The following is a 12277-nucleotide window of genomic DNA, read 5'->3' as shown; positions in this document are numbered from 1 at the left end:
CATTCGCAGTCTTTCAAACTTATGATTTCAATCCCTTAAATCATTAAATATAAATGTAACCTCTTTAACTCATTGGATTTGCTAAAATTGATGAAATGAATCGCTTAAGTTGCATTCCTGTTCACGTGAACCTATGCTTTCCATTACTTTAATCTATCAAAGTGGATGTAAGGATGATTGAAACTCGTTGGATTAACTGCAGGGGATCGGATAACATGATTAGTGTGTTGGATTTCAAATGATGAAAGGAATGACATCAACAATTATGTTCATATCGACTTGTGATTTAAATTTACCCCTTAAATAACGTAATATAGATGTAACAACAAGTCATACTCATTCGATTAATTATAAGTATCAAAGAACAAGTTCAACTCATTAGATTTGGAGTAAATGAACGGTTAAATCTCATTGGCATTCGAACGAACTTTTGATTTCAATTGTTTAAATCGTTTGATGTAGAAATAACAAGTTAAAATCTTTGAATTCACTACAAAAGATCAAATGAATGTCTTAAATCCCTGTTGTATTTAGGCAAATTTGTGATTTTAATCCCCTAAGCCAATCAATATTAATGAAACGACAAGTCGATCCCACTTTATTAACTATAAGGGAGCAAATGAATGACTTAAATCTCATTAATATTTATACGAACTTGTTGTTTCAATCCCCAAAATCATTCTGTATAAACGTAACAACTTGTTTAACTCGTTGCATTAACAATAGGGGATCAAATGGACGCTTTAATCGCAATCCCTTTCATTCAAACTTGCGATTTCAATTTCTTAAATCAACCAGTGCAAACAAAATGAAATGTGAAACTCATTCGATCAACTATAGGTGATCAAATGAAGGTTCGAAATCTTATTCATAGCCTTGTAAGCTTGTGATTGCAATCCCTTAAATCATTAAATGTCAATGAAACATGGTCAACCCGTTGGATTAACTTCATGTGATGAAATGAATGGCTTAAACAATTGCATTCATATGAACTTGTGATTTAAATCCACCCCTTAAATCACGTAATATGGATGTAACAACAAGTTGCAGTCATTCGGTTTTTTATAAGTATCAAATAACAAATTCAACTCATTGGACAAACTATGAGGGAGTAAATGAACGGTTAAATCTCATTGGCGTTCAAACGAACTTACGATTTCAATCATTTAAATCGTTCGATATAGAAATAACAAGTTTAAATCTTTGAATTCACTACAAAAGATCAAATGAATGTATTAAACCCAATTGTAATCACGTAAATTTGTGATTTTAATCCCCTAAGCCAATCAATGTGAATGAGACAACAAGCTGGTCCCACTTGATTAACTATAAGGAAGCAAATCAATGACTTAAATATGGTTCATATTTATGCGAACTTCTTGTTTCAATCCCTTTATTCATTCAGTATAAACGTAACAACATGTTTAACTCATTGCATTGAATATGGGGGATGAAATGAATGCTTAAATCTCATTCGTATTCATTCAAACTTGGGATTTCAATTTCTTAAATCAATCAGTACAAATGCAATAAAATGTTAAAATCATTCGATTAACTGTAGGTGATCAAATGAATGTTTTAAATCTCATTCGCAGTCTTACAAACTTATGATTTCAATCCCTTAAATCATTAAATATAAATGTAACCAGTCTAACTCGTTGGATTTGCTATAAGTGATGAAATAATTGGCTTAGGTGCCATTCCTATTAACGTGAACCTATGATTTTCATTCCTTTAATCAATCAATGTAGATGTAAGGACGATTGAAACTCGTTGGATTAACTGTGAGGGATCGAATAACTTGTTTAATGTGTTGGATTTCAAATGATGAAAGGATTGGCTTCAACAATTGTGTTCATATCGACTTGTGATTTAAATCCACCCATGAAATAACGAAATATAGATGTAACAACAAGTCATACTCATTCGATTAACTAAAAGTATCAAAGAACAAGTTCAACTCATGGGATTTACTCTAAGGGAGTAAAATAACAATTAATTCTCATTGGCATTCGAACGAACTTATGATTTCAATCGTTTAAATCATTCGATGTAGAAATAACAAGTTTAAATCGTTGAAATCTGTAAAAAAGATCAAATGAATGCCTTAAATCCCATTTATAGTTGCGTAAATTTGTGATTTTAATCCCCTTAGCCAATCAATGTGAATGAAACAACAAGCTGGTCCCACTTGATTAACTATAAGAGAGCAAATGAATGACTTAAATCTCATTTATATTTATACGAACTTGTTGTTTCAATCCCTTTACTCATTCAGTATAAAAGTAACAACATGTTTAACTCATTGCATTGACTATGAGGGATGAAATGAATGCTTAAATTTCATTTGTATTCATTCAAACTTGTGATTTCAATTTCTTAAATCAATCAGTACAAATGCAATAAAATGTTAAAATCATTCGATTAACTGTAGGTGATCAATTGAAGGTTTTAAATCTCATTCGCAGTCTTACAAACTTATGATTTCAATCCCTTAAATCACTAAATATAAATGTAACATGTTTAACTCGTTGGATTTGCTATAAGTGATGAAAGGAATGGCTTATGTTGCATTCCTGTTCACGTGAACCTATGATTTCCATTCCTTTAATCTATCAAAGTGGATGTAAGGATGATAGAAAGTCGTTGGATTAACTGCAGGGGATCGGATAACATGTTTACTGTGTTGGATTTCAAATGATGAAAGGAATGGCTTCAACAATTGTGTTCATATCGACTTGTGATTTAAATTTACCCCTTAAATAACGTAATATAGATGTAACAACAAGTCATACTCATTCGATTAACTATAAGTATCAAAGAACAAGTTCAACTCATTGGATTTAGAGTAAATGAACGGCTAAATCTCATTGGCATTCGAACGAACTTTTGATTTCAATCGTTTAAATCGTTTGATGTAGAAATAACAAGTTAAAATCTTTGAATTCACAACAAAAGATCAAACGAATGTCTTAAATCCGATTTGTAGTTAGGCAAATTTGTGATTTTAATCCCCTAAGCTAATCAAATATGAATGAAACGACAAGTCGATCCCACTTTTTTGACTATAAGGGAGCAAATGAATGACTTAAATCTCATTGATATTTATACGAACTTGTTGTTTCAATCCCCAAAATCATTCAGTATAAACGTAACAACTTGTTTAACTCGTTGCATTAACAATGAGGGATCAAATGGACGCTTTAATCGCAATCCCTTTCATTCAAACTTGTGATTTCAATTTATTAAATCAACCAGTGCAAACAAAATGAAATGTGAAACTCATTCGATCAACTATAGGTGATCAAATGAAGGTTCAAAATCTTATTCATAGGCTTGTAAGCTTGTGAATGCAATCCCTTAAATCATTAAATGTAAATGGAACACGTTCAACCCGTTGGATTAACTTCATGTGATAAAATGAATGGTTTAAACAATTGCGTTCATATGAACTTGTGATTTAAATCCACCCCTTAAATCACGTAATATAGATGTAACAACAAGTTGTAGTCATACGGTTTTCTATAAGTATCAAATAACAAATTCAACTCATTGGACTAACTATGAGGGAGTAAATGAACGTTTAAATCTCACTGGCGTTCAAATGAACTTACGATTTCAATCATTTAAATCGTTCGATATAGAAATAACAAGTTTTAAATCTTTGAATTCACTAGAAAAGATCAAATGAATGTATTAAACCCAATTGTAGTCACGTAAATTTGTGGTTTTATTCCCCTAACCCAATCAATGTGAATGAGACAACAAGCTGGTCCCACTTGATTAACTATAAGGAAGCAAATCAATGACTTAAATCTGGTTCATATTTATGCGAACTTGTTGTTTCAATCTCTTTATTCATTCAGTATAAACATAACAACATGTTTAACTCATTGCATTGAATATAAGGGATGAAATGAATGCTTAAATCTCATTTGTATTCATTCAAACTTAGGATTTCAATTTCTTAAATCAATCAGTACAAATGCAATAAAATGTTAAAATCATTCGATTAACTGTAGGTGATCAAATGAATGTTTTAAACCTCATTCGCAGTTTTACAAATTTATGATTTCAAACCCTTAAATCATTAAATATAAATGTAACCAGTTTAACTCGTTGGATTTGCTATAAGTGATGAAATAAATGGCTTAAGTTCCATTGCTATTCATGTGAACATATGATTTCCATTCCTTTAATCAATCAATGTAGATGTAAGGACGATTGAAACTCGTTGGATTAACTGTGAGGGATCGAATAACTTGTTTAATGTGTTGGATTTCAAATGATGAAAGGATTGGCTTCAACAATTGTGTTCATATCGACTTTTGATTTAAATCCACCCGTTAAATAACAAAATATAGATGTAACAACAAGTCATACTCATTCGATTCACTATAAGTATCAAAGAACAAGTTCAACTCATTGGATTCTAAGGGAGTAAATTAACGGTTAAATCTCATTGGCATTCGAACGAACTTATGATTTCAATCGTTTAAATGATTCGATGTAGAAATAACAAGTTTAAATCTTTGAATTATGTAAAAAAGATCAAATGAATGCCTTAAATCCCATTTGTAGTTACGTAAATTTGTGATTTTAATTCACTTAGCCAATCAATGTGAATGAAACAACAAGCTGGTCCCACTTGATTAACTATAAGAGAGCAAATGAATGACTTAAATCTCATTTATATTTATACGAACTTGTTGTTTCAATCCCTTTACTCATTCAGTATAAACGTAACAACATGTTTAACTCATTGCAATGACTATAAGGGATGAAATGAATGCTTAAATCTCATTCATATTCATTCAAACTTAGGATTTCAATTTCTTAAATCAATCAGTACAAATGCAATAAAATGTTAAAATGATTCGATTTACTGTAGGTGATCAATTGAAGGTTTTAAATCTCATTCGCAGTCTTACAAACTTATGATTTCAATCCCTTAAATCATTAACTACAAATGTAACCTGTTTAACTCGTTGGATTTGCTATAAGTGATGAAATGAATGGCTTAAGTTGCATTCCTGTTCACGTGAACCTATGATTTCCATTCCTTTCATCTATCAAAGTGGATTTAAGGATGATTGAAACTCGTTGGATTAACTACAGGGGATCGGATAACATGTTTAATGTGTTGGATTTCAAATTATGAAAGGAATGACTTCAACAATTGTGTTCATATCGACTTGTGATTTAAATTTACCCCTTAAATTACGTAATATAGATGTAACAACAAGTCATACTCATTCGACTAACTATAAGTATCAAAGAACAAGTTTAACTCATTGGATTTGGAGCAAATGAAGGCCAAATCTCATTGGCATTCGAACGAACTTTTGATTTCAATCGTTTAAATTGTTTGATGTAGAAATAACAAGTTAAAATCTTTGAATTCACTACAAAAGATCAAATGAATGTCTTAAATCCCATTTGTAGTTAGGCAAATTTGTGATTTTAATCCCCTACGCCAATCAATATGAATGAAACGACAAGTCGATCCCACTTTATTAACTATAAGGGAGCAAATGAATGACTTGAATCTCATTAATATTTATACGAACTTGTTGTTTCAATCCCAAAAATTATTCAGTATAAACGTAACAACTTGTTTAACTCATTGCACTAACAATAAGGGATCAAATGGACGCTTTAATCGCAATCTCTTTCATTCAAACTTGTGATTTCAATTTCTTAAATCAACCAGTGCAAACAAAATGAAATGTGAAACTCATTCGACCCACTATAGGTGATCAAATGAAGGTTCGAAATCTTATTCATAGTCTTGTAAGCTTGTGATTGCAATCCCTTAAATCATTAAATGTAAATGGAACATGTTCAACCCATTGGATTAACTTCATGTGATGAAATGAATGGTTTAAACAATTGCGTTCATATGAACTTGTGATTTAAATCCACCCCTTAAATCACGTAATATGGATGTAACAACAAGTTGTGGTCATTCGGTTTTCTATAAGTATCAAATAACAAATTCAACTCATTGGACTAACTATGAGGGAGTAAATGAACGTTTAAATCTGACTGGCGTTCAAATGAACTTACGATTTCAATCATTTAAATCGTTCAATATAGAAATAACAAGTTTAAATATTTGAATTCACTACAAAAGATCAAATGAATGTATTAAACCCAATTGTAGTCACGTAAATTTGTGATTTTAATCCCCTAAGCCAATCAATGTGAATGAGACAACAAGCTGGTCCCACTTGATTAACTATAAGGAAGCAAATGAATGACTTAAATCTGGTTCATATTTATGTGAACTTGTTGTTTCAATCCATTTACTCATTCAGTATAAACGTAACAACATGTTTAACTCATTGCATTGACTATAAGGGATGAAATGAATGCTTAAATCTCATTCGTATTCATTCAAACTTGGGATTTCAATTTCTTAAATCAATCAGTACAAATGCAATAAAATGTTAAAATGATTCGATTAACTGTAGGTGATCAATTGAAGGTTTTAAATCTCATTCGCAGTCTTACAAACTTATGATTTCAATCCCTTAAATCATTAAATACAAATGTAACCTGTTTAACTCGTTGGATTTGCTATAAGTGATGAAATGAATGGCTTAAGTTGCATTCCTGTTCACGTGAACCTATGATTTCCATTCCTTTAATCTATCAAAGTGGATTTAAGGATGATTGAAACTCGTTGGATTAACTGTAGGGGATCGGATAACATGTTTAATGTGTTGGATTTCAAATTATGAAAGGAATGACTTCAACAATTGTGTTCATATCGACTTGTGATTTAAATTTACCCCTTAAGTTACGTAATATGGATGTAACAACAAGTCATACTCATTCGACTAACTATAAGTATCAAAGAACAAGTTTAACTCATTGGATTTGGAGTAAATGAAAGGCTAAATCTCATTGGCATTCGAACAAACTTTTGATTTCAATCGTTTAAATTGTTTGATGTAGAAATAACAAGTTAAAATCTTTGAATTCACTACAAAAGATCAAATGAATGTCTTAAATCTCATTTGTAGTTAGGCAAATTTGTGATTTTAATCCCCTAAGCCAATCAATATGAATGAAACGACAAGTCGATCCCACTTTATTAACTATAAGGGAGCAAATGAATGACTTAAATCTCATTAATATTTATACCAACTTGTTGTTTCAATCCCAAAAATTATTCAGTATAAACGTAACAACTTGTTTAACTCGTTGCACTAACAATAAGGGATCAAATGGACGCTTTAATCACAATCTCTTTCATTCAAACTTGGGATTTCAATTTCTTAAATCAACCAGTGCAAACAAAATGAAATGTGAAACTCATTCGACCCACTATAGGTGATCAAATGAAGGTTCAAAATCTTATTCATAGTCTTGGAAGCGCGTGATTGCAATCTCTTAAATCATTAAATGTAAATGGAACATGTTCAACCCATTGGATTAACTTCATGTGATGAAATGAATGGTTTAAACAATTGCGTTCATGTGAACTTGTGATTTAAATCCACCCCTTAAATCACGTAATATTGATGTAACAACAAGTTGTAGTCATTCGGTTTTCTATAAGTATCAAATAACAAATTCAACTCATTGGACCAACTATGAGGGAGTAAATGAACGTTTAAATCTGACTGGCGTTCAAATGAACTTACGATTTCAATCATTTAAATCGTTCAATATAGAAATAACAAGTTTAAATATTTGAATTCACTAGAAAAGATCAAATGAATGTATTAAACCCAATTGTAGTCACGTAAATATGTGATTTTAATCCCCTAAGCCAATCAATGTGAATGAGACAACAAGCTGGTCCCACTTGATTAACTATAAGGAAGCAAATGAATGACTTAAATCTGGTTCGTATTTGTGCGAACTTGTTGTTTCAATCTCTTTATTCATTCAGTATAAACGTAACAACAGGTTTAACTCATTGCATTCAATATAAGGGATGAAATGAATGTTTAAATCTCATTCGTATTCATTCGAACATGGGATTTCAATTTCTTAAATCAATCAGTACAAATGCAATAAAATGTTAAAATCATTCGATTAACTGTAAGTGATCAATTGAAGGTTTTAAATCTCATTGGCAGTCTTACAAACTTATGATTTCAATCCCTTAAATCATTAAATATAAATGTAACCTGTTTAACTCGTTGGATTTGCTATAAGTGATGAAATGAATGGCTTAAGTTGCATTCCTGTTCACGTGAACCTATGATTTCCATTCCTTTAATCTATCAAAGTGGATGTAAGGATGATTGAAACTCGTTGGATTAACTGCAGGGGATCGGATAACATGTTTAATGTGTTGGATTTCAAATGATGAAAGGAATGAATTCAACAATTGTGTTCATATCGACTTGTGATTTAAATTTACCCTTTAAATAACGTAATATAGATGTAACAACAAGTCATACTCATTCGACTAACTATAAGTATCAAAGAACAAGTTTAACTCATTGGATTTGGAGTAAATGAACGGCTAAATCTCATTGGCATTCGAACGAACTTTTGATTTCAATCGTTTAAATCGTTTGATGTAGAAATAACAAGTTAAAATCTTTGAATTCACTACAAAAGATCAAATGAATGTCTTAAATCTCATTTGTAGTTAGGCAAATTTGTGATTTTGATCCCCTAAGCCAATCAATATGAATGAAACGACAAGTCGATCCCACTTTATTAACTATAAGGGAGCAAATGAATGACTTAAATCTCATTAATATTTATACGAACTTGTTGTTTCAATCCCCAAAATCATTCAGTATAAACGTAATAACTTGTTTAACTCGTTGCACTAACAATGAGGGATCAAATGGACACTTTAATCGCAATCCCTTTCATTCAAACTTGCGATTTCAATTTCTTAAATCAACCAGTGCAAACAAAATGAAATGTGAAACACATTCGACCCACTATAGGTGATCAAATGAAGGTTCGAAATCTTATTCATAGTCTTGTAAGCTTGTGATTGCAATCCCTTAAATCATTAAATGTAAATGTAACATGTTCAACCCATTGGATTAACTTCATGTGATGAAATGAATGGTTTAAACAATTGCGTTCATGTGAACTTGTGATTTAAATCCACCCCTTAAATCACGTAATATTGATGTAACAACAAGTTGTAGTCATTCGGTTTTCTATAAGTATCAAATAACAAATTCAACTCATTGGACCAACTATGAGGGAGTAAATGAACGTTTAAATCTGACTGGCGTTCAAATGAACTTACGATTTCAATCATTTAAATCGTTCAATATAGAAATAACAAGTTTAAATATTTGAATTCACTAGAAAAGATCAAATGAATGTATTAAACCCAATTGTAGTCACGTAAATATGTGATTTTAATCCCCTAAGCCAATCAATGTGAATGAGACAACAAGCTGGTCCCACTTGATTAACTATAAGGAAGCAAATGAATGACTTAAATCTGGTTCGTATTTGTGCGAACTTGTTGTTTCAATCTCTTTATTCATTCAGTATAAACGTAACAACAGGTTTAACTCATTGCATTCAATATAAGGGATGAAATGAATGTTTAAATCTCATTCGTATTCATTCGAACATGGGATTTCAATTTCTTAAATCAATCAGTACAAATGCAATAAAATGTTAAAATCATTCGATTAACTGTAAGTGATCAATTGAAGGTTTTAAATCTCATTGGCAGTCTTACAAACTTATGATTTCAATCCCTTAAATCATTAAATATAAATGTAACCTGTTTAACTCGTTGGATTTGCTATAAGTGATGAAATGAATGGCTTAAGTTGCATTCCTGTTCACGTGAACCTATGATTTCCATTCCTTTAATCTATCAAAGTGGATGTAAGGATGATTGAAACTCGTTGGATTAACTGCAGGGGATCGGATAACATGTTTAATGTGTTGGATTTCAAATGATGAAAGGAATGAATTCAACAATTGTGTTCATATCGACTTGTGATTTAAATTTACCCTTTAAATAACGTAATATAGATGTAACAACAAGTCATACTCATTCGACTAACTATAAGTATCAAAGAACAAGTTTAACTCATTGGATTTGGAGTAAATGAACGGCTAAATCTCATTGGCATTCGAACGAACTTTTGATTTCAATCGTTTAAATCGTTTGATGTAGAAATAACAAGTTAAAATCTTTGAATTCACTACAAAAGATCAAATGAATGTCTTAAATCTCATTTGTAGTTAGGCAAATTTGTGATTTTGATCCCCTAAGCCAATCAATATGAATGAAACGACAAGTCGATCCCACTTTATTAACTATAAGGGAGCAAATGAATGACTTAAATCTCATTAATATTTATACGAACTTGTTGTTTCAATCCCCAAAATCATTCAGTATAAACGTAATAACTTGTTTAACTCGTTGCACTAACAATGAGGGATCAAATGGACACTTTAATCGCAATCCCTTTCATTCAAACTTGCGATTTCAATTTCTTAAATCAACCAGTGCAAACAAAATGAAATGTGAAACACATTCGACCCACTATAGGTGATCAAATGAAGGTTCGAAATCTTATTCATAGTCTTGTAAGCTTGTGATTGCAATCCCTTAAATCATTAAATGTAAATGTAACATGTTCAACCCATTGGATTAACTTCATGTGATGAAATGAATGGTTTAAACAATTGCGTTCATATGAACTTGTGATTTAAATCCACCCCTTAAATCACGTAATATAGATGTAACAACAAGTTGTAGTCATTCGGATTTCTATAAGTATCAAATAACAAATTCAACTCATTGGACTAACTATGAGGGAGTAAATGAACGTTTAAATCACACTGGCGTTCAAATGAACTTACGATTTCAATCATTTAAATCGTTCGATATAGAAATAATAAGTTTTAAATCTTTGAATTCACTAGAAAAGATCAAATGAATGTATTAAACCCAATTGTAGTCACGTAAATTTGTGGTTTTAATCCCCTAACCCAATCAATGTGAATGAGACAACAAGCTGGTCCCACTTGATTAACTATAAGGAAGCAAATGAATGACCTAAATCTGGTTCATATTTATGCGAACTTGTTGTTTCAATCTCTTTATTCATTCAGTCTAAACATAACAACATGTTTAACTCATTGCATTGAATATAAGGGATGAAATGAATGCTTAAATCTCATTTGTATTCATTCAAACTTAGGATTTCAATTTCTTAAATCAATCGGTACAAATGCAATAAAATGTTAAAATCATTCGATTAACTGTAGGTGATCAAATGAATGTTTTAAACCTCATTCGCAGTTTTACAAATTTATGATTTCAATCCCTTAAATCATTAAATATAAATATAACCATTTTAACTCGTTGGATTTGCTATAAGTGACGAAATAAATGGCTTAAGTTCCATTCCTATTCACGTGAACATATGATTTCCATTCCTTTAATCAATCAATGTAGATGTAAGGACGATTGAAACTCGTTGGATTAACTGTGAGGGATCGAATAACTTGTTAATGTGTTGGATTTCAAATGATGAAAGGATTGACTTCAACAATTGTGTTCATATCGACTTTTGATTTAAATCCACCCGTTAAATAACGAAATATAGATGTAACAACAAGTCATACTCATTCGATTAACTATAAGTATCAAAGAACAAGTTCAACTCATTGGATTTACTCTAAGGGAGTAAATTAGCGGTTAAATCTCATTGGCATTCGAACGAACTTATGATTTCAATCGTTTAAATAATTCGATGTAGAAATAACAAGTTTAAATCTTTGAATTCTGTAAAAAAGATCAAATGAATGCCTTAAATCCCATTTGTAGTTACGTAAATTTGTGATTTTAATCCACTTAGCCAATCAATGTGAATGAAACAACAAGCTGGTCCCACTTGATCAACTATAAGAGAGCAAATGAATTACTTAAATCTCATTTATATGTATACGAACTTGTTGTTTCAATCCCTTTACTCATTCAGTATAAACGTGACAACATGTTTAACTCATTGCATTGACTATAAGGGATGAAATGAATGCTTAAATCTCATTCGTATTCATTCAAACTTGGGATTTCAATTTCTTAAATCAATCAGTACAAATGCAATGAAATGTTAAAATCATTCGATTAACTGTAGGTGATCAATTGAAGGTTTTAAATCTCATTCGTATTCATTCAAACTTGGGATTTCAATTTCTTAAATCAAACAGTACAAATGCAATAAAATGTTAAAATCATTCGATTAACTGTAGGTGATCAATTGAAGGTTTTAAATCTCATTCGCAGTCTTACAAACTTATGATTTCA

This window comes from Nymphaea colorata, chromosome 13 (genome assembly GCF_008831285.2).
Source record: "Nymphaea colorata isolate Beijing-Zhang1983 chromosome 13, ASM883128v2, whole genome shotgun sequence".
Classification (NCBI taxonomy): domain Eukaryota; kingdom Viridiplantae; phylum Streptophyta; class Magnoliopsida; order Nymphaeales; family Nymphaeaceae; genus Nymphaea; species Nymphaea colorata.
This window is presented reverse-complemented; position numbering follows the sequence as displayed.